The sequence below is a fragment of the Fundulus heteroclitus genome, chromosome 15 (genome assembly GCF_011125445.2).
Source record: "Fundulus heteroclitus isolate FHET01 chromosome 15, MU-UCD_Fhet_4.1, whole genome shotgun sequence".
Classification (NCBI taxonomy): Eukaryota; Metazoa; Chordata; class Actinopteri; order Cyprinodontiformes; family Fundulidae; genus Fundulus; species Fundulus heteroclitus.
In genome coordinates, this window is record NC_046375.1 from 5683193 (window position 1) to 5707131 (window position 23939).

At 39.2% G+C, this 23939-nt stretch overlaps 1 protein-coding gene across 1 annotated transcript in view; it reads right to left on the reverse strand.

Moving 5' to 3' along the window:
* The window catches only part of lama2 (laminin, alpha 2), a 224905-nt gene that overhangs the window by 195192 nt on the left and 5774 nt on the right, over nt 1–23939 (reverse strand). The gene's annotated exons all lie outside the window — the stretch shown is intronic.

The window sequence follows — 23939 nt, forward strand, 5'->3', positions numbered from 1 at the left end:
GTTTTTAATCAATTGATCAGCCCTGGTTGACGTGTTCTGAAAGGAAAAGCAGACTTCCTTTCAGGCTTAGCAGCCTTCCAAAATCTTTCCTAAAAAATCCAGTTAGGTTACAAAATATAAAACTAATTAGAGACTTCTCTTTCCAGGGCATTGACTTATATTTGTCTTGTTTATTATTTTGTTTTATTAGTTATTGAGTTGTTTTACTCAGGAACAAGTACATCGGAGAGACAGCTCATGTTGGATGTTTTGGAGATTAAGCCAGAGAAGTGAGACTGAGATGGTTTGGACACGTCCAGAAGAGGGATACAGGTACTTTGGGAGAAGGATGTTGAGGTTGAGGCAGGAGGCCTAGAGGAAGATCAAAGAGGAGATTTATGGATGGAGTTAAAGAGTACATGAAGGTAGTTGGTGTGAGAGAAGAAGATGCAGAAGATGGGGTTAAACGGAGACAGATGATTCGCTGTCGCATCTCCTGAAAAGGGGCTGTTTAAGTAAAAAGTTAACGTTAGAATAAGGCATCTCTGTATAATAATCAATAAATCTGAATTGTTCATGTTTGTTTGAATAAGTATGAAAATCAAAATAAATCTTTTGTTATTAAGTTCAATTCAAAACTCCCTGAAAGGGTTGAATTCATCTTCAGCTAAGATTAACCGTATAAACCGTGGGACTTGATTTGATTTTTATAACCGGTGGTTGAGTTGGGGACATTACTTGGGAAATAAACATAACAGAACCCATTTTTTGGCCTGAAAGCATAAAACACATTACAAGTCCTTAGTCACTTGGAAAAGAAACATCAGCTGTGGACCAGCTGCTTGGAACAAAAGCACAAATCACCAAAAGAAAATATGCCTGCAAGAACAGAGAGCTTCAAAGTTTTCCATGGTTTTTGAGTCAGTGAACAGCTGCTGATACTCTGACAAACACATTCTAGGCGTGTCTGCAATGAAACCGATGGATTATTTTAATTTTATGGGAGAAAGAGTTGTAGGCACACAGTAAAGGAGTAGTAAAAGTAAGCATGTGTGTCAGATTTATAAAAATCACAACAGACAAAGTAATGATGGCTGTGACCCAAAGGCTACAGCTTTTTCTACAATTTAACAATTTAGTTAATGTTAGTATGTTCATTCTGTTTAAATAATTATCGATAAAGTAAAGTTGCGACTCAGCCATATTCAAAGTATACGGTTGAAAGCAGGGGAGCAACAATTAACACTAACACTGAAACTACCCACTAAGCTAACTGGATACATAAACACTAGAAGCGTGCGTGCGCAGCTAGCAAGCGGAAGCTAAGAAGGAACGAGCACGCACACTGGAGTAACGTGAGTGTGTCAGAATGATTGGCATGAGGGACAACCAATAGATAAGGCTATATCCCCAGAACTCGAGGGATGGAGGCGGGAGCAAAACTCTGACCAATCACTGCCAAAAGGCAAGGATTGGTCAGAGTTTTTACAGGCACGCAGCTTTCACAGAGATCACATTTTTTAACCTCCTTTTCCTGAATACATAATGTTTTGACTGCGGTCAGGATGGAAGGACCATTTAAACCTTAATTAAAATCTTTAAATCCCAATCCCACCAGTGCAGTTACATTGATTCAAGTGCAGAAACTAAGAAAAAAAAGCTCTCCTGCTTCGCAGACTTCTCGCTTTGTTTGAAACATCGTAAAAAGTTCATGACCAGTGTTTTAGCTCTGTACTGCATGACAGTCCTTCATATAAACAACAGAACAAACTTAGTGTTCCCAAATTCTCAGTAAACAAAGTAGCTATAGGCTGTTTTTACAAGTATGCCCAAGATCATTCAAACATTTAGAAGCAAAAAATTGGAATTTTAAAAATGAACTCTAAAATGTACAGGCAACCACTGGAGTGAGGCCTGAACAGAGGTGATGTGTTCTGTTCTTTGATCACAAGGTAAAAACATGAAGCATTTTTAAACAGCTGCAGACAAGAGATCAAGGACTGACCCAATCCAACATAAAGTCCATTATAGTAATCTAAACAAGACAAAATAAAAGCATGGATCACCATTTCACAGTTGACAGAACAGGAAAAATTTACCCCCCCCCAACCATCTTTAATGATAAAACCAAGACTTTACAGTCGCTCTAATTTGATAACTTTGACTGCAAGCAGCAAAAATGGTTTGAGCCAATCATGTTGCAGTATTAAGGTTTAAGGCGGGACATACAGCTGTAACGAAAGCAAGAGCTGCCAAGCCCACAGTCAAACGAAAAAAAACATGGCAGCGCAGGAGGACACGTGTAGTTGCAGCCATCACGTCGGTTTTGTCAGACTCCATAGAATATTTTAACATCAGAAGTAAACATTGTTTAGTATAACAGTTCACGCTGTAGAGTTGAAGGTCAGAAAGTTATGTAACCAACATCTGGTTACACTTACATATGCAGCTTGAAAATCGCTTGACCTCCCTCTTCTTCAAAGAGAGTTTTATGGACAATTGTTAACAGTTTAAGAGAACATTATGCATGGAATAGTCGAAACAGAAAAATCATAGACAAACTTTGTAATTAGTGCTTTGGATGTCAGACTGGCATCAGCTGTAACTTAAAAAAAAAAAAAACAGAGCCAGTGATAAAAGAGCAATGCAAGGTCAAGCCTCATATCAGAGCAGATCAACGCTCCTACATTTCAAAACAGGCAAATGCCTTTGTTATTAGTTCCCAATCCAGCAGAAGGCAATTAAAACAGTTGAGTTGAAAGAAGATAGCAGTGGGCTCCTGTAGGAATAAATGTGCTGACAGACCTCCCACCTACTGCCATAGCAAGCCTCGGGTGCAGCTGAGTGCTGTGGTCGGCTTTCTTCGGTGGGGCTGAACAGGGTCAGCAGAATAACCTAAGTATGAATCCCACAGATATTAAAAAGATGAATGTTTCAGCCTTCTTAGGGGGAAAAACTGCTCCCCATTGTATTTCAGAATGTGACACTTGCTTCTGATTTAGGGATTTATTTATAGTTTCAGAATTTATTGACCCCAGTAGTGGACATTTTAACTGTATGGAGGAGTGAAAAACATCAGGCGCACTCAGGAATACTTGACTTTCCACAGTAGAGGATGACCAATATATTTTTTTCTATACATGAAGCTGATTTTGTTATCAGAAAAACAAAGGTTGGCGATGGAATATATTCTGTCAAGTATTTCTATTTTATTTGATCAACATGTTTATCTTTTTTTTTTTACTTTGGATGATAATTTGTCCATCTCCTGTGAGCATGAAAGATCCAGAAACTAAAATGCTGAAATTAACTGGCTAGCAGTAGCTTATTTCTACTTTTGTGCCTCCAGGGATCTTGTAGTTGAGACATTTCAGACGACTCACAGCCATCCTATGCTTCTCACACAGCCTCAGCAGAAGACAGACATGCCAGTCTGGTTGACAACATTGGACCAACTTGCTTTTGGATATTATGTTGGCATTAAACCTTCAATGCTTAAGGAATAATGAGTTTCAACCATTTTTTGGATGTTCTGCAAAGAACAAAGCAACAAAAACTTATATTTGTAACTTTTTTCCAGAATAGTTTTTTTCTTTTGGGTCTACAGAGCAGCAATGCATTATATCATAAAATGTTTATTCAAAAAGCACCTAAATAAACTGAGGTTCACACAAAAGTGTTGTACCATCTTCAAATGGCAAAAAAAGAATTAAATTAAAGCTGTTAAAAATAGAGTCATCCTCTTAAAATGTGCCAAAGACTACAGTTGAAAAAGAAATAAAGGTCTATGTCAAGAGTGTTGCTATGTGCTAGTACATGTTGCAACTTGGATATAGTACAGAAATGTGATTTTCTTTACATATATGTGGCATTACCTTCTGCTCAACACCCTGCTGCCCATGGTTCAAACATCCATGCATATATTTCTAACTATAAACAGTATTTGTAACAGATCCAGACAGCAACTAGAAAAGTAAAAAGGCCAGTGTAAAAGAAAGTGTCCAATTTCATGATCCCCATGTTCACAAGATACATTACTGAAACACTTAGTATTCCAGTCAAGTTGCAGCCATTTAAATATTGTTATCATTTTAGGAAAATAACCTTTAAAAAAAAAGGCCATAATATATCAAAATATATTTTTGAATCAACTCATGAAAACTAATTTTAAATATTTTATAAAAGCATGACAGGCAGTTTCATCAGGAATGTCTGTTTGTGAACTCAGACATAATGACTGAGCGGTTAAAAGTACCACCTCCCACCCCCACAATAAATGAAAACAATCCTGCTTTTCAGTAGTTTTCTTTTGTGGCACAGCAGACTAGTTCTGCTATTTTACTCCTCAATTCGAGTAAATGTAAATCCCTTTAAATATAGACTGTGGCTTAGGGTCAGTAAAGTCAGCATATGATTTATAGCATGTTTCACAAGTTAAATCCCACAACGATATCCATCCATTAGGGATAAAATTACAATACAAGCAAACAAACCAAATTTTCACAAAGTCTTATGATTGTGCTGGTCAGTGACAACATTTATCAATCTGAGTGTCTACCATTCTGTGTGTTTCACCATTTAATTTTGCCCTACATGCTCGGCCTAAATGAGTCCAGCAAATGCAATGTCATTCACAAGAAAAACTACTATGTTACGTCTCTACTAAACTGAATAGGAAATGGCACTGAAGTGATTTTCCCCATTTTAGTCTTGTCCAATCACAGTCCACCACCTGAAATCCCCAGGTGTTTTTCGTCTATTATTACAGGACTGCAAAGGTTCCTTGGCCCCGTCAACACACAGTTTTTCATGGATTGTATCTCAGGTCACATGTGCACATTTTCTCTGCATTGGGTTCTCCGTGGATTTGCCTTGGACCAGAATAATGGAAATACAAAAAAATATATATATAATAAAAACCTGAAATTACATACAGCATATGTCACTCCACACAAACACAAAAGATATTGATGAGAAAAACTAGAATAACGGGAAAGCAAAATATGTATACACCACACATGCGTCTTTGGCCCTCATTCATTCTGCCTGCATTTTTCACTCTCTTTGTCACACACCCACACACAAACACACAGAGTGACAGAGGTGCGCATAAATGTTAAATCCATAGCTAACCAGGCCAGCCTAATAGACTCTTATTCCTCTGACGCTTTATCAGCTCAATCACACAAACATTCAGCCCCAAAATAATGGCCTTTCTGTTTGCCGCCTCTCCTAGTGTGCATGTGTGTGCCCCTCTATCTAAGAGCTGTGTTGCACAGACCATGTGCACCGCATACAGATCGGTCAATAAAGGACAGAAATGGCATTTGTTGGGTTTTGGAAGACCAATTTACTTTATTTTTTTTAGCATTTATCGTACTAACATTCAAGATGACCTCAAATGTAAATACTGTTAGAAGATACCAATGAGAAAACAATGTTTAATATAAAGGAACCATATAATTTTATTTTTATCTTAGATATTAGTTAAAAAAAAAAAACATATTCAAAACTAATCCGAGTCAAACTAACACATGTGAGGAAGAGGTCAGAGATGTCAGAGATCCAATTAATGCAGTTATCCAACTTTGTTGCAACAGAAAATTTAAGTTAAATGATCCATGGCCTTGGAAAGATCTACACATGGTACACAACTTGTGCATCTCTGCAACCATGAACAAAACGTGTTGAGTCCTCAAGGCCGTACTCTGAGATCACTTTCAAACAAAATACACAACTAAATCATATTATGCATCCTTAAGATATATTGTTCAATTAAAACTCTCCAGAGGTTTAAGTAGGTCAAAAAAGGTTTGGAAATCTAAAAATGTCTTGCAAAATATCGGTACTTATGTTTATAAATTTAGGTGACGCATTTGCCTCATCATTTGCTGACTTTAATTACTCTCCGAGCGAAAATTAACAGCATATAAACTGTATACAATTAAATATTTTTGGATAAATTCAATAGTTGTTTTTCTCCGCAAAACTTTCCTGTTGACATGCAGACAACAAATGTTGTGCTTTTTGCAAAAACTACACCATGTAAAGTCATATATTTCTCTCCCCTATAGCTTAAATAGTCTAAGTCTTAGGAAACTTGAAGATCTTAAAGGGAAACTCACCCCGAAATTAAAGGCAAACTCCGCCAGTAAAATTTTGTTAGACACATGCCACCAAAGTAGGTGGTTCCAAGAGACATGGCCAAGTGTGGGGATGAACGGTGGGTTGGGGTTTGAACTGGGCTTGGGGCTGTGGTCAGGGTGAGGGAAAGTGACATGTCGAAACATTGAGAGAGAGAGAGAGTAACCAGGGCTACATCTGGTGGTTTTTCTATGGTTCACTCTTTTGAGGTGGAGAATATCCTCATGACCAGAGGTTGGAGGTGGCTTTGTGCAGCCCAGCGGGGCAGAGTTAGTTATAGTTAAAAGCCTAAATTCAGAGATTTGGATCACCCAAAATTTATTGAGGGACTGTTTTGATGTTCTAGCAATCAGTTCATTACAAGAATCCAAGCTACTAGAAATAAAAGGAACAAATCATGGTTTCCTTATATAGGACATCTTTGACCAATCTGTACAATATGATTGAACTTGACTTTGTAAAGTGCCTTGAGATGACATGTTTCATAATTTGGCGCTATATAAATAAAATTGAATTGAATCCATTTTTAAGCTAATTTGAGACAAAAGGGATATCTTACTAAGGCGTTGAAAAGACGACTGATTTATCAGGGATGTTTTTCTGAAGATTAAAATCTAAAAATTCTCCATAGGTTTGTAACATTCTAACAGGGTTTAAACTGGAGTCTAAAGGATAAATTAGGTCTTTCTGACTTCAAGAAAAATTTTATTTTTCTTATTCAATCTTAGAAGGTTCCTAGAAAAGCATCATTTGACATCCGTGAGGAATTTAAGGAAATTTACAAGGTTAATGTCACCAGAATAGTATATATACAGCCCTGTTTCATCAACATAAGAATGATAAATGTAATAGTGTCTAAATTTAGAGTCAAAGTTATTAATAGATGCTGAAAAAGTTCTACCAGTAAGATATGAAGACAACCAACTGAGAACAGAACCATTTAAACCTAGATGACATTCAAGGCGCTGAGGGAAAACAGAATGAGCAAACGTATTGAACAACATTTACATAGAGAATTAAGATAGAATTTGAGATCAAGACTATTTTTTTTTTTTTTTCTGGCTGTAGTAACAATAATAATACAAGGCAGTCTAAAGAGACCTTTGCCCGGTCAAAGTTCATGAATGTGAGAGGGTAGCACACAGAGGAAGAAATAAGAAAAACATAAACAAATATCCAAAGGCATCCTACTATTATATCTTTCCATTTTTTAGACACAAACCCATATTGTTTAAAGCATATTGAGAACATGTGTTGAACTAGGATGTTGTACGTAAGGGAATTGATCATTTCCAACTAAAGCCAGCTGGTAGCAATACACAACTTTAGAGACTTGGAGGAAACCCAATTCTGAAAACAAACCTATTTTACACATTCTTGCACCACAGTGGCCAACAGCAGACAAGAGCCGAAGAACCTGTTTCTCCTCTTAGAAGGCTGTCCATAAATTTTTTTCAATGGGGAAGTCTGGTTGAGTGACTTTTTTAATTATGTCAAGGGGTATATATAATTTGTTACAGAGACGTGTCTGAACATTATTTGGTCACAGTTTTATCACAGAAAATAATGTTGCCGCTAAAATACATTTTTAATTGCTCTAGCCCATTATAGACCAAATAAAAGTTAATTAAAATATTCAAGTTAGTTTATTTCATTACAATACACATTAGAGTTAAGCAATGGAGATTCTGAAGAGTGGCTGATCTCTTGTAATTGAGATTGTAAATCGCATTTTAACTGCAAATGTGAAGAAAACTTGTGACAAAAATTAACTTGTTTGAAACAGGAGTCAACGTGTCTTGACTGACAGTTCAACGTGTCAGCAGGGTGTGAAGTTCCCCCAAGGCTGTGTTCGGAGACTTTCATTCAACCTCTACAAGTAACTAAAACAAAAAAGTTGGATCATTTCTATTTTTACTCCTAGAAATGAACAGCACAAAACAGCTTTAGAAAATCAAACCTGCATTCATAATTTTATGTTGTGATCCAAGTTGACAGAGACCTGTACCTTGTATCAAGCAGGTCATCATTGATTAGCCAACAAATTTACATTTTGGAGTGGCCTAGTAAGTGTCCAGATTTTAAACTGCTTCGGATGCTGTGGCATGACTTTTAACAGGCTATTCATGCACAACACCCTTCAGTGTGGGTAAATCAAAATTCTGTGAAGAGGAATGGGTCAAAATTCCTCCACATGTAAAATACGTGTTGACAATTATCACAAACACTTGACAGTTCTCAGGTTTAGGGAGCAATTACCTCTATGGTTTGGATGGCCCTTGACAAATGAAATCATTAGAAAACTGCATTTAGTCAGATTACCTTTGATTTAACATTTTGATGATCTGAAACATGTAAACGCTACAAAAAAGCTGGACAAATCGGTGAGGGAGTCAAATACTGCACTGTGTGCATAAGGATAGAAAGGTTATGGCAAAAATACTTATTGCCCTAACATCAGTTTTTTTCTGTACTTGAAAAAAAAAAATAACCATCTACCAGGCTGAGATATATATATATATATATATATATATATATATATATATATATATATATATATATATATATATATATATATATATATATATATATATATATATACACATACAGATAGAGAGAGAGGTGATGAAGTTTATATTAACTACATAATTTTGTGATATTAAAAATTTTTACGTGCTCATTTCCTCCACTGTTTAGGTGATGGATCAGCCAATCAGCTCTCACCTTTTTCCGTCTTTCCAGCTTAAGACACTCCTAGGCTACATTCAAACTGCAGGGAAATGCGACCCATATTGTGACCCATATAGTGTGAACAGCCCAATTCTGATCTTTTCACCACCTCCCCCTTACCTGACTTCGCCAGATAGATTTGCTCCGCATATCCATCTGGAAACCTTCCGTTGAAGTAACTTTGGGAAGGGGCGAAAATACTGGTTAGCTGATTGGCCTATGTTGGTGATAGACGGGCCAAATGAACCAATCAGATTCGTCGTCGCTCGTAACAGAGCGACGATGAAAACACAACCACAAGCCAAGCTACTCTTGCTGCTGCAGGTAAAGGCTCGTTAGCTCAGCAAAGAAATACTCTGTAATTCCGATACAATTTGCTCGATAGCCACGCTAACGCTAGTTTCATCAGCTGAAACCGCCATGTTGTTTAGACTGAACTGACGCGCTTCCGGTTGCGTCACACCTCAACCCGCCTCAAAGCCAACGCTGATTGGACGTTCGTTTGGTGAACGGCTCCAAATTTTCTTTAACGGAGAGTAGCCAGACTGATCTGCGAGTGAAACCTTGAAAGCTCGCGAGATCAGGATGGTCTCACGAGGCTAACCTCCCCCCCCCCACAAAAAAAACAAACATATTTTTGCCATTTCCATATGTGGAAATGATACCGATATCTATTGGATATTTTTTTCAAAGTGTCTGCAGTCATGTTGCATTTTATCTGTCTTTCACATCACTGTAACAGCAGTAGCAGTTATGTGTATGTGGTCCTAATATTGTGGCCAATGTCGGCTCCCATTGCTCAACAGCCTTCTAGCAATAAGGAGAGATACAGGCCGGTAGCCGTTTTATTTTACTTTTTTTACTTTTTCAATTTTCTTTTTTAAACAAAACTTTATTGAACATTTCTACAACCAATTAAATTCACTATTACTTCCGTAAACAGTGCACTGTTTTGTGACGTCTACTTCTGTTATCTGTGCATGCAAGTTACTTTGCAGTCTTGAAACATCCAGACAGCAGTACGATAGCAGTCACATTTAATAGTATGAATGGCTACCTCGCAAAAATACGATTTCAGCAAAAAATTGGAATTGAGCATCAAGACCTGCAGTGTGAAATACAGGTCTTTGCTACTAATTTAAATGACAATTTAGCCAGCAGTAACATGTGCTACAGTATTGATGAAGACACCTGGTAGTTTAAATCAGAACTACAAACAGAACAGCCTACCGTTTTCTCAACGGTCTGTTGCTGCTGCGAAACCCCACAGAAGTTTTACGTACACAGGATAGGTATGTGATGTTGTATTCTGTTCTTTTCCTGGTCCGCTTCTCTAACTGGTTTTGATGTTTGTATGCTGCCGCTCTTTTGCCAACATAAAAAACACCAAACTCTCCACTCCGTTTTGGGAACTCAGGTAATGATTGGCTCAGGAACCAGGAAGTAAACACGGCCTGCACACTGCACCAAAGTAGTTCTGCAACATAGCTCTAGGTTTCAAAAAAGACAACCTGACAAAGATATTGTTGAAAGAGGGGACCAATTGTTTATAGGGAATGTTACTTCCATCCCAGGTGACAAATGAGAATGATTTAGGTGGATTTTACAGTAAATATCTTACTTATTGCTCCTTTAAAGACACTTTACTTCATATGCCATACAATGCAGGGATTATAGACAATAGTGTGATAAATGTAGAATTCCTTAGTTATAAAGAGAAACATAACTGAACACTTAATGACATTTACACTTTTTGCTAAGAAAAATGCAAGTTAGAAATATCCTATTGACCCAAGTGATTTTGACTCTACGAAATCGCCTTTGATGGAAACTGTGGGGCAAAATTCAAACTGTGCCTTTAGTTCCCTGACTTCTGAATTTCTCAAGCACAGAAAAATAAGTTTGTGCAAACTAAATCCAACAAATATAAAGAAAGCTGGGGGGGTGGGGGTGTTTGTCTTGCTGCATGGCTCCCTTTGAATTGTCTGTGTCAGACAGATTTCTCCTGTAAAAGACAGCTTTGCTCTCAGTGTGCTCACTGTGGATAAACAGAGGTTTTGAACTGAAGTGATTTAAGTCAGAACAAAACAATAAGACCTCCAGAACTGACGGGTAAGAAGTAGCAAGGCAAACAATCCCAGGCTAGACACGGAGCTCGGCTATGGCCGCAGAGGTTGTCAGTGGTACTCCTACACAGGATGAAAGGAAGACAGCGAAGGGGTGGTGGACTGGAGGAGATGAGGGGCAGGGGGAACGCATGAGAAAGAATAGCGGAGAGGGAAATGTGCATTCAAGTGTGGCATGCTTAAAGAGTTAGTCCACTTTTAAAAGAAAATCCTTATTTTAGATAATTGAGAAATAATCAGAATCTTTTGTCTGATTCAATTTTTAACATGTTTTGTGGTTTTGCTGAGAGAGGTGGGGTGGAAATGAGAAAACAGAGGAAATGGAGAATAAATGAGTGGAAAATGATAGCAAACAGGAGGCAAAGGAATGAAAGGAGAGAGGGAAAAAACAAGAGGAGGGATAGGAAAGAAAAAGCCAAGGAAAAGGGGGAAGAGGGATTTGGAGTTGCAGAGGAGGGGAGTCTGAATGTCTGCATGTGTCTTTGTGAGGGGGCTCATTATTGACACCATGTGTTACCACAGGAAGCCCTCTGGGAAAATATAAGCACCCCAAAAGATCAGACAGGGGGAGAAAGATGAGAGAATGGCTTAGAAAGATGAAGAGGCGGAGGTCGATCCAAACTCTTTGCAGCTGCAGACATTTGGGTGTTTATGTGTGTAAGGGTCAGCAGCATTTGTTTTCACAGCGGTGCATCTGTATGTCAGGCGTACCATGCTGCAGCAGCGAGTTCACGGCATCAAATCCCACAGCCAACATATACAGATCTGTCCGTCTGTTTAACAAACCTTCTATCCTTTGTAGATGTATGAATATTTAAAATACCTCTTGTCTGCTGCGTTGAAGGGATTTCAAGAGTAAACCTGTTCGGCTTCTGCAAACAGACTCAACAAACAACATCTGTTAAATATTGTTTTTCTGTGGATTCTTGTTCTCCGTGGATTCTGTTGAAATACAAATGATGTGAACAAAGATCCTGCTGAAGATTCAGGAAAGAAACAATTGCTCCTTACAAATTAGATAACATCAAGTTTAATTATCCATTAGGAGTCATTTTATCATAAAAATTAAAAGCTTCTAATTTGGGTGCATTATAACAAAGTACAATTACTACTGAAATAATTCAATATGCATTTCACAAATATACTAAATAAAATACTAAAAAAAAAACCAAAGGAAAGAACCAACATCACACTTGGCAGTAAGAAATGACACTAGATACCAAGGACAATGGCACATAGTAGGAATTGACAATACGCAGCAAGTTTGAAGAATTTAATAAATGCTTTGGTGGATGAATGACTGTTGACAAGTCTACTGAGTCAAAGACAAAGACAAATTCTCTGATAGTTGAAGGCACAGCACAAGGCCAGGAGAGTCCAGTTGGCCTTCTCGTCGTGTTGCGTCATGTAGCTTGGAGGGGCGCATCTCGTTTATACAAATGTTTGTATTGCCTCAAATATTTCCATTACATGCAAGTCAAAACGTAGAGAACACAAAAAATAAAAAACTCCAATGTGGTATTCAGAGTAGACACAAACACGCAACCTCTGTTTTTGGCTGACAGCAACACAACTTTTCTTCTCAGTCATTCCAAGTAATACCTGGAACGTCAGTGAAGGTATAGCTGAACTGCACATACTGTACCAACACAATGAAGCTAAATGGTTGGATTGGACTCAAATCTGTGTGTGCCTGTGATTTCTCTTGCCTGTACTGACAGCAAAGTTAATTGTATGTGTAGCATCCAACCTGGCTGCATGAGGCTATGCAAGTACGATTAATGAATAAGTATACTATATATTGACTCTTGGACACTATTTGGCGATCACTTTCACTAGAGAGTTACAACGAAACAACATGACAGTCCTCTCTAGGTTTTTTTCTCCTCTCTTTTTTCCATCAACCCTAACTTCAATAAGATCTTGGTTGGCGGTGGGGTGGGACTCTAGATATTAACAGAGACACGGGTGGGGAAAATGGGGAGGCAACCTCAGGAAGCTTTAGCAATGTGGACTCCGCACACCCTTGCCTACCATCCATCTGGCTAATAGCTCTTGTCGCCTGGTGCGATAACTAGAAAAAAGGCATTCTGTCGGAAAAAAGCAGAGCCCAAAAAAGCGACTTCACGTAAAAAAAAAAAAAGAAAATGCAACCGCCAACTCACGAATGTTGCAAGCGACTTGAGCAAAACACAAGCCCAAAGTCGTATGCAATAAGCGGACTATACAACACTGAAGCTCACATGGATTGTATGAAGATGTTTTCATTCCGCTGCAAAAAAGCCAAATAAATATAACCTACCTCCACAGACAACAGTTGGCTCCTTACCACCGAGGAAATGTGGAGAGCACGTAAGTGTCTCCTTGGTCAGATTCCATAGAAAAGTCCTCTCTGTTACAAGCTTGTATCCAACACTGATATTTCTCTGCAATCCTTTGACGTAAAACCTCCATTTGGTCACGATTATCATACTGCCAGTCACTGCGACCGATACCAACGCACCGATATCAACGCAGCTGATTTGTTGTTGCCAAAATGTCTGTTAAGGCAATATTCAGGACAAATCTGTTCAATATTTGATTCATACAACTATTCAAGGGTTACCACTCTGAAGAGCTGCAACACATGTGCTCTGTGCTCTTCTAAATTTAGTACTTTGACAACATTTGAGGAATAAGGAGGTGGGATCTGCTTTAACATAATTGAAGATTGGGGTAACACAGTCAATGTGTTACATAAGATATGAAGTTCTCAATTTGACTCAATTTCTTTTAGACTATAAACCTTCTTATTCACCAAGATAATTCTCCTTTGTTCTGGCCAGTGTTTACATCCCACCACAAGCTAGCACATCAAGCTAGCTTGCCAGACTGATAGCAGGCGTGGAGAATAAAAGGAAAACACGCAGACTCTCTGCTCTTTGCTCATGGTGATTTTAACAGTACAAATCTCTCCACCGAACGTCCAAAATACATACACCATGTGAAATGCTAGCCTGGCTATCCAGACTGACTTAAGCTATGTGTAATCGATACACAACGTTTTAGTCCGGGCAGGCTCAGACTCTCCAGTCTAAAACTTACCGGACCAATCACAGCATGGGATGCAGGAATTTACACTTTTTACCCATAACGCAGTAGCGCTCTTCTGTAACCATAACATTCAGAATGGTGGCCGCAACGAAGCAATGTTTTAATGATGCCCTTCTATTATGTCCTGAATGAACTGGATACGTCTTTAAAAACTCAACAACTGGCTGCTCTAGGAGCTAAATCAGAGCGTGTTGCTTGGAGTTTGCGTCACGTCCATAGTTACCTGATTGGTTCTACCACGTTTATGGGGTACCCCGCCTTTGAAATGGGGCTCTACCAGTGGCTTTCCAGACTCAGTCTGGCTGGCCAGGCTAGTAAAATGCCCCACCAGGGATAACAACACACCGGATCATTGTTACACAGCTTTAAAAGACGCTTGTGGTTAGAACGGTTGATAAGTGGACTGAGTCAAAGCAGATGTTACAGACCTGCTTTGACTGAACCAATTGCAGTGTTTGAAATTTCATCAACTGACCTGAATTCTTTTGCTGAAATGATACTGCAGTTTTTGTGAGAATGTGTGTGCAGATCACAACCTTTCGTAAATATAACAATGAAGCACAATTTTAACTCCCATATGAGGTAGCGTAAAAACGATTAGAAGAGTTACAGCAGCATGCAGGGACCAAACCCTGTATAAGCAGGTCAGGAACATGTTCTCAAAGGAGATTAATGCAACTAAAAGAAGCTACAGCAAGAAGTTAAAAGACAGCATTTCACCCAATCACCCAGTCAGAGTTTGGGATGCTCTGAGGCTACAACCACACAGAGCAAAATACTGTAGCTGCACAGAAAACTTTCAGCATAAAGATAAAACTACATGAAGCTGGAGGAGCTGTAATAGGCGTAATATCTATGTAATGCTAGTGAGTGGAACGGTAATGCTGGCATAGAAAAGAAGGAAGAAGTGCAGGATGAGAACTCAGGACAAAAAAAAAAAGAAACATTTATGAGGACTGAGGACAAGGCAATCTTCAGAAACGCAGTACGGAAGCAAAATGTGCTAGTGTAAAATCCACAGCAAATTAAATAGTGTCTGAAACAACTGCAACTCTGAACAACATTATTGCTGTTTGTGTTAACATATGCATATTAAAAAGGAGAGGCAAGGGCTACATTGGCAGACATGTGCAAACAGGCCAATGTGTCGGCAGTTATGCAGATAGGGGTATCAAGACTTAGCCGCTGTAAGGAGCAGCTTCAGACTTATCCACTCTGGAAATAGGTTTTAAAATGTATTCGGTTTTGCGCCCTCATTATATACCCTATACCCAACCAAGTTAAAAAGAAATAATTAGACGGAGGCTGAAATATCGTATTTTTCGTACTATAAAAAGGCACACTTAAAATCCTTACATTTTCTCAAACATTGATGGTGTGCCTTATAATCCGGTGCACCTTATATATGATTACCATTGTGCTTACTGACAGATTTTATGTGGTACAATGTGCTCAGAAAATCGGTTAAAATGTGTAGTTACAACTTTGGTAAGCAACGAAGTCGCTCCGCTCAATGGACAATTGGAGCATTACGCTACACTGTGTCACTACTTGATCGGACCCATACGCTGTCTACAAGACTGCCTGACTGTAATGTCGAAATTAGAAGTGTATTCATGTAAAGGCCCCACATACTCGGGCGTAGTTCACTCCGTGGAGGTCCATGCTTACTCAAGGCGGACTCTGCGCCGACTTTGCTCATACAGGTGCGTGCCACACTATAAACTTCTTGGAGGCAAGAAGTCTTCACATTGAACTGTTTTATATGTGACACTGAGCTTGATACACTGAGCTGCTCCAAGCAGGTGGTCTCAAGGACGCGCGGCATCACAGTCCCTCTCTGTTTTCACTGACGGGTGTAGTCAGAGCCTGCTGGAAAAGAAACAACTCTAGGTGCTCAGCTAGCTAATCACACATTTTACCATCCGTTCCGCCACTTCGTCCCACTGGCAGAAAGTGTGGGAACTGTAGGAATTTGCCACAAGAAATGTAGGCAACAGTACTTTCGACTATGTCAGAAAGAGAGTCAGTGCAGAGTTCAAGCAGTTCACAGTATGCGCACAGTATGCCCGAGTATGTGGGAGCCTTTAGCCAGCCCAGTGCCTGGAGTACACGCCAGCAACAATAAACCTAGTATTTTTCTTCAATACAAAAGTTAGGTTTATTTTGGCCTTATGTTAGAAACAGGGCAGTGCAGTCGAACTACTCTGTCCTCCCGACAGATGGATAGAGAGCTGTGTACGTGAAGGGGCAGAGTGATATTACAGATTTGGGAAGAATATTTAGTGTGCCTAAAAATGTGGTGCGCCTTATATGTGGACAAAGACACAGACGCGTTAATTCACTGTGCGCCTTATAATACGGTGCGCCTTATGTTCTGAAAAATACAGTAAAACAAAGGTAAACATCGCAGAGGCGCATCAGTCTCCGCTGTAAGGGAGGAGCTGTGGAGGGAGAGCTGTAGTGCAGCAGAGAGCAAAGGGGAGGGTACTGCAAGATGTGCTTGTTTTAAATTTTCAGGATAAGTCAACTGTTTTCTCAGAACTCTCTACTGCAGCTTTAGTAGCTTCTTTTAAGTCAAAAGACCAGTACAGCTTCAGGACCTGACAATGTCTCCACCTCATGCCTGAGAGCTTGTGCTGACCAAATGACCCCATCTCCACTTAATCTTTAACAAGTCTCAGACTGTGTGAAGTTTCCTCACGCTTCAAATGCTCAATCACCACCCTGGTCTCTAAGAAATGCGCAATCATGGTTTAAATGACTACAGGCCTGTACTCCTGACGCATGACCTGAAGAACGTGATGCCCCCCCCCCCCCCTTTGCAGTTGACCAGGCAAAAAGGGTGGCTCTTTGTCGGAAAGGTATATAGTCCAATTTACAAGAAAAATATTTCTATTCAGGCTGCACAGTGCAGCTAGAAGGTAGCACTGTTGCCTTGCAGCAAGAAGGTCCTGGGTTCGAGTCCGACCCTGGGCCTTTCTGCATGGAGTTTGCATGTTCTCCCTGTGCATGCGTGGGTTCTCTCTAGGTACTCTGGCTTCCTCCCACAGTCCAAAAACATGACTGTTAGGTTAATTGGCCTCTCAAATTCTCCTTAGGTGTGAGTGTGTGCATGAACGGTTGTCTCAGTGTTGCCCTGCAACAGACTGGTGACCTGTCCAGGGTGTACCCCGCCTCTCGCCCATCCAATGCTGGAGATAGGCACCAGCACCTCTTGCGACCCCTTAAAGGGCCAAGCGTGACGGTGGATGGATGGATATTTGTATTCACATTTTTTTGTATATTGTACATAAATGTCTTCATTAATAGTAAAGTGAAACGGAAGTCACATTACTTGTTTGAAACAATTAAATGGCAATTAAACCAGATTCTGATATAGACTTTAAAGTTTGTTCCAAAATACAAAGGAAATGTGATTTCTTAAATGGTACCAACATTGCCTTTTACATGCTCCTGAATGGTAAACTACAAATCTGTCATGATTTGGGTTTTTTATTTGTGGACTATTTTGGACTGACTATTTCGCCATGCTCCACCCTTCCCAGTCACCATTCCAGCCACAACTCTGCACTTTATATGCTCCACCTGCCACTGCCACTAATTACACCCATCCCTCTACCTACTTATACATGCCTTAATCAACCACTCCCTGCCAGAACGTCTCATCTTGTTTCACCGCCTGCATGTTCTGTTTTCTGCAGCGACTTCTCTTCACTGTTCTCGTGTTATCCCTGGGACCAGTTCTTCACCCTGCCATCCCTAGTCTGCTTACTAGTGCTTGTGTGCACCGACTGGAGAAAGGTTACTGCTGGATAGTCTGCTCACGCTGAGAACATGTCAGCAGCTTCAAGTCTGGTTCTGCCTGCTCCTGGTTCTTTCAACTAACATTTGCCTCAAGTCACCCTGAGCCCGTTTCATCTGGTCATTCTGTTCATGCCTTCATCAACATTTCAGTCTCCTGTCACCTGCCATCTTTAATTACAAACATTTTGAAACGTAACTGTGTTGGCTTGAATATAGGGGTTCTTAATTTAGCTTTATGTAACAGTGGTGGGGGATGCACCACTTCTACAAGAAATAGTTGGGATTTAAGATTTTCTTCCAGCTTCTTACAGTTAAAGGAATGGGACTATATCTTTAGAACAAGTTGGGTTACATGATCTAAAACCACTTCCAGATGTTTATAACCAGATTCTTCCGTAATCCATTCAGTGTTCTCGTGTATGGCTCAGACATTTATTAGTAGACATTAAATTATAATTATAACCCACTGAAATGAAACTGATTAAAAACAGAAAAAGAGAAACAAACACAGTGCAGTACTCAATTGACTTACAACCCTTTGACGTCTCCAAGTGATGTACATAAATTACAGAAGTTTGTTGGAAGGGTCAATTTTATAAGAGTAAATCATATTTCACAATGAAATTTATTTTTGTATAAGATTTGGAAAAGGCATATTAGCATTTCATCAAAATTACAAAAATAACCTCTGCCGGTAAGTTTATATGGTTTTCATTAAGTTTCAAACTGACTTTAATTTGTTTGGCCTCAAAAGTTCTAAGATATTTCTGCATTTGTTCTTTACTCTTTTAATGTATGCTAGAGTACAAACAAAGTATATTGCCGCTCAAAAGTAATTTACGAATACAGCTAGAAAGTGTTTACAGTTAGAAAATCTGAAATGGTCACCATCACCGTTCACTGGTGCAGTTATTCAGTGTGAAGAAGGCTTATTTTAGCAATATGGAGAACAAACTAGAGTACATAATATGGGGTGACTATGTCTTTTTTTTCTTTCTGTGAATGTAACAGGTTACACTGGATAAACATGACAATTTGTTTATCAGCTTTTTACAAACACGGGATAATTTATAAGCAATAAGCATCCTCACTATGAAATTTAATCAAACCTATCTAGATGTTACACCTTAACCAAAAATCTCATTACATTTTTGAGTTTACTAATTTTCCCAGCAAATTCATATTTAACTTTTTTTTGGCACACACACACACACACACACACACACACACACACACACACACACACACACACACACACACACTTACCAATTCATCAACTCGTGCCCTGTTTCTCTCTGTGTCTAAGCCCATCGTGGAATGGATCTGGGCAGAGCAGCTATTGTGTCCCAGGTAGAATTAACTATTGATTTTCTCCTCAGCATTATCAATGCTGTTCTGACAACAAAACAGTCAGGACACACACAGGCAGAAGCGCACACACACGCACAGACTTGGATTTTATCTAAGAAAATATTTTCCTTTTAAGAGAAAGAAGAGTTTCATGGAGAAGACCAAAAGTCATAACACAATGGTATTGCAAAAAAAGCTAACCAATTGGCACATAGTGATAGAAGCAAAACTCAAATTTCCAAAACACCAAAGCAAACATTTTATAGTCTTAGCACCTAAGGTAAAAAACAAAACAAAAAAACAAGTCCTGTAAATTATCAAACAGCTGATGCATGACAAGTTAAACCTCCATTTCTACATTCATATTCGTGTTACATGTTAGGCATATAAAAGGCTGTATTGATTCAAGGATAATTACATTAGAATACTTTGATCTGGTAAACTCAAACTCATTTGAGAAAGAACTGAACTAAATTTAGCAAATCAATGTAAAAAAAAAAAAAAAAAAAAATCTAGCAAGGAGCAGCTAAAGTTTTTGATTACCAATTTTTATGTTGGTAGTCCAAAATTCCCAAAACTTGACTCTGTTAAAGTGTTTTAACTAAACCAAAAAATGTTAACCAAAAGGTATTAAATTAAGCTTCTAAATATGATTTCACATGGAGGCCCATTGACAAAACTTACAAACGGCAGATGTATGTTGACACTAATAAGTCAGAAAATGTCAACAAGAAACTTAAACTTGCCAATATCTACAGTCAGAACCATTTCTAAAATGTTTAATGCAACTGGAACTGTGACAGAAACGGCAGCACAGTCACTCAATTCTACTTTGGAACAATGCAAGGGGAGCAGGGTGGTCAAAGAGGTAAACAAATCTCTAAAGCTGCCTGATATAGAGCTGCAGAAAAGAGTGACATGTTGGGGGCCCCAAATCCCACTATCCACATGCCAACAAGTTCTGTGGGAAGCAGCCAGTGAGAAGCCTTTTCTGCCCTACCATCACAAACATGAGAAGCTTAATTTCGCTAACTGTGACTGGGTCTTTGACTGTACCCATGTGCTGTGGTCGATGACCCCAGCGCTAAACTCTATGGCAGGTGGGTCTGGTATAAATGATGACAAAGGTTTTATAAAAGTCCTTCATCCGCACAGAGCAGGTACACTGAGGGATCTGTAATGCTGCGAGCACATTTCTCTTCCTAAAAGCTGTGGAAAACAGACATCAAGCAGCTCAAGTAGAACTGAATTACTTTATTTGTACAGTGACATCAGTTTTGAATTTGACCAATATTCAGACAAAAATGAAAATAATTAACTGCAGTCCTTCAAAAGCGACTGACTCTTTACAATCATGTGCTTCTTCCTGACCACTACCTCTCCAATTAGACTTGTAGCATCAGTTCAAATTAACACAAGGCTAATTTTAGCAGTTAGAAGGATCTGATATCCAGACATATAAACACCTGTTGGGGTTCATGTGCTCAATGTCTTTGAGACAATGTCATTCAATGTAATATCGTTGTTGCGTTAAAGCTAAGGACAAATACACAAACAGTAAGCCTTGTTTGTGTAGCAACTTGCCACATGCTACATACAAATTCTGCATTAAGCCAGATATCCTGACTGGTAATTCTTATTCACCTCTGGGAAGAATGCTGGCAATTACAATTTATATAATTGGGTTAAACAGGTTACAGAGCAATCTTATCACAGTAATAATAGCTGTGCCTCAGTTCCACTTCCTTTAATTGATATAATGGACTCATCGTGTATGACTAAGATGAAGGTGGAGAAAAGAGAATCCAGAATTAGAAATTCTGCATTTAGACAAAGATCGGTCTGTCTGTCTGAGATGAATTTCAGCAAAGTCACAAATAAGTTTAAAAAGGTCTATGAGTTCGATTATTTCATACATAGCCATTCAGCAAGCTTAGCTGTTCTCATATGCACTAGAACAGCATGTTTTAGAAAAAAACTGGAATTACTTCATCTTATAAAAGTGTTAATTTCTTTTGAAATACAATTAAACTGGGTTTGCATCGTCTTCCCTACACAACTAGTGTTGAGCCCTCATCAAATCGCACACAGCCCAGTCTGTGGGAATCAACACTACAATAACATTATATGCAACCTATAAATACTAGAAGAGGATGTTTTATCTACAGAAAGGTAAATTTTGCCACGTGAGTCATGTAATAGAACAAAAAACTAATCATAGTGTCACTCTGCATTTGATTATATTCAAGTATAATGAACATTAACATGGAAATAACATTTCCAACCATCCAGATTCTTTGTCTTTTAAAACCGCATAATCAGGCGTCAGTGAGAGGTGGATAATAAGAGCAAGTCACATAGATTGTCAAAATGTCGATTTCTCATTTTCTACCAACCAAAAATGGTGACAACCGTAAAGGCCAAGATGCTAGTAGCAAACAAAAACAAATACTACTCCAGTTCAAGTGTTGATAGACCTGAGTATTTTCCAACCAAGCCCTCCCACCGCATGGCAATGGAATAAGAAGTCAGATTGACTGTTGAAGCAAGTCTACCCACAGACAGTCAGTAAAAGGAAACAGTAAACTCAATAAGAAAGTCAATAAGACTGAAGAACAGGATTATGAGACACGACTGGACAGCCTTTGATTGCAGAAACCTCCTGACACACTGGTTATGAAACCTTTTTTTACACAGACACAGGCATTGAAGTTGATAGGACTGGTTCTGACAGTAAAACACAACAAGCAAACCAGCAAATTTACATAAACACTCACCATCACAAATAAATACACATTTACCTGCCAACAAAACAGGTTAAATTAATACTAGGAAACATTTGGAATTAATTTGTTTTATTTTGGCCTCTTGCAGTTTGATTCTACTACAAGTTTCCCTTATCCCTATGTCATCTCTTAAAAACCTCATCTTAGTACCTTTGGACCTTTCATCTAGCCCGTTTCATCCAGTCTCTCCCTGTCATTAATGTCTCCTCCAATGTCTAACAACTCTTGAACATCACACCTTCCTTTCTCTTTCAGACCTGACCATCCTCCCCCTTGTTTTTCCTCCACTGATTATCTCCTGGTGTCTGTCTGAGGTCTGTCGCTGACAGAGAGCATGCCTGGTTGACACGCCTAGTAATGAGGCTGCTAACACAGATGGCCTCTCCCGCCTTCAACTCACTCTCTTCTCCCACACACACACAGACACAAATATGCAGAAACGCTCCCATCCTGATGGCAGCCCCCCTCCCTTTCCTCCGCAGGAGGTCCAGAGCACTCCTGGGTTAAACAGAAACAGGGTATGTTCTCAAGAAGATAAATAGAAAAAGAACAAGCAATACATTGTTCTCATCAATTTAGAGAGACAACAGCGCCAAATTCAAACTCAATCAGCCAAAAATTAAAAATCAATATTGTTCTGGGTCAACTTTGTTTCTGACCTTTACACAGGGAGATTTAAGCCAAACCAGCTTCAGTACTATACTGGTGCATGGCTCTCCTTATCAGATTGTTGTTGTTTTTTTAAAACTCCAAAGGCACTGGTCTTTGTATGTGAAAACCACATGCTAAAGTAATACCAATCTCCTCTTTGGGGTGACAACAAGGAAAATATTTTGTCTGGGGCTTTGCAGCGTTCTTACAGAGTCCACACAAGCAATGAAATGTTTCCACCCAGCATTGTGAACATGTAAAAGAATGGGTTAAATGCCAACTGTTGCCAGAAATACAAAACAGTTCAAGCACAGCTTTAGAATTGGCACTACACTAATGTTTTCCAAATGTTTACGTTCGATAACGGTTGCATGCAACTGAACCCTGAATGATATACAGAAGATCACAATTGGTTTGTAATGGAGGAGCTGCATGACAAACTGCTGAAGAGGCAACTGAGTGACCAAATTGACTGATCTGAGGACACATGTAACCCAGCTGGAGATGGAGGGTGGGCAGCCGAGACGTTAGAAATCGCAAATTAGAGCTGACGTTAAAGAAACTACACCTTTTTTTAGAAATAACCGCAGTCTTAAGGCCGGGACTTGCCTCCGAACCTCTACGCTCTGAACGGCACTTTGAATCATCTTTCCCCAACAGGGACGTGTTATACTTTGCCACATGTTATACATGACTTCATATGATCCATTTTTTTGATGGATCTAACACCAATTAGTATCGGGTGTGTCTCAGCCTTAAGATTATACACCTGCATGTAAGAGACAGTAGTGTTTTTTTTTTTTTTTGGAACAGCTGCAGACCAAGCTCTCGTAATCCAGACAGCTATACAATCGGTGCTGGTAGTCAACATCCTGTCCATGCAATAGAATGGTAGGTCTGCTGTGACCCATCGTGATGCAGTGGTTATTATCCAAGGTACAAAGTGAAGCGGTTTGATGTGTGGGTGTTTGTGCAGAACGGGGGGGGGGGGGGCGTGAGGAGTGTTGCATCATGTAGCTTGGAGGGGCGTAGCATGGGCATAGTATATGTCAAGCTAATAACTAGTGTGTTATCTTATTTAGACTGGGAGGTTTTCTTCTTGACGGGAACTTTACTGACCCTTTTATGATGCAAAACATCGAGGAATTTGAAATAAAAAACAAAAAAAAACACATCTATACCATTTAGTTGATAATCTGCTACCTGAACACATTAAATACTACTCAAAATCCCACATAAAATATGCTGGTGAAGATTCTCAGTCATCCAGGTC